This window comes from Tubulanus polymorphus, chromosome 3 (assembly GCF_964204645.1).
Source record: "Tubulanus polymorphus chromosome 3, tnTubPoly1.2, whole genome shotgun sequence".
NCBI lineage: Eukaryota > Metazoa > Nemertea > Palaeonemertea > Tubulaniformes > Tubulanidae > Tubulanus > Tubulanus polymorphus.
The window spans coordinates 13,029,712-13,030,830 of NC_134027.1; positions in this window are offsets into that span (position 1 = coordinate 13,029,712).

The window sequence follows — 1,119 nt, forward strand, 5'->3', positions numbered from 1 at the left end:
AATTTTCAAAAGTAAAAAACCCCCTGGTGGATGAACGGGACCCCAGTCAAAAATCCAAGACACCTACCTCATTGTACGTACATTTTGTATACAACACGTTAGTTTCAAGTAATCCGTCGAGGAATATTGTAATGCTAGCAGAATATAGAGTCATCCACGCTCTCGCGTATAGATAAATAAATAGATAGCTGGATTAAAAATTCATCAGCTCTATTCAGTAGGTGATGACCTCAATTACTGCTATAAATACCAGCTGTATGTAGGGTGCCTTAACATTGTGTTTACCACAGATGCACTGCTTTGTATAGAACATATATAGCACAGTACAGCGAGTGATATAACGCTCATGATCGTATTACACGCATGACACCACAGAGCCGTCGGAAGGAATTTTTCAGTGGCGAGGCTTATTTCTGGAGGGGGTTTGGTGGCCCTCCCCTTGATAAAATTTTAAAATTCAATCGCCAGAGATGCGTTTTGGGGCCATTTCACGGTCTCAATCACAGAAGCATAAGAAGTCGTGAGCCGACCACCTAGTACGGGGAACGAGCTGCTACGCGGTACAGCGTGCTTTTGAAAAAATTTTGTTAAGCAACAAAGTGGGGCCGCCCCTGTTCCGACGGTCCTGCACCAACCCAAAATTGTTCCCAGACTTCTAATTAGTTGATTTTTTTTTGTTGAGTTCAGCGCTAGGCCCAAAAGTGCATACGAAACCCTCACAAGCTATTCTAGTAATTATAGCTTTTTCTCAAATTGGATGGATGACATGGATATAGCGACAATGGAGAACAAGAGGGCTATGGGCTTTGAAACTTCGATTATCAGGGATTATGAAAAACGGTTGTTTCCGTTCCAGATGGCAGCACGAACTAGTTATTTTTTCACAGTAGTTTATATTGGAAATACCAGATGGCAGCACATAACGTTTGTCAGTTACATCATAATGCCATACAGAGCAAACCTTCCGACCCCCCCCCCCCCACCAATTTCTCAACGGATCTGGGCAATTTGGAAAGCTGTTTCTTTTAAATTTCTCATCACAAAAAAAACGGGAACCCGCCAAAAAAACGGAAAATAAAGAATGTCAAGCATAAAATAAGTTTTATTTTTATAGTTATA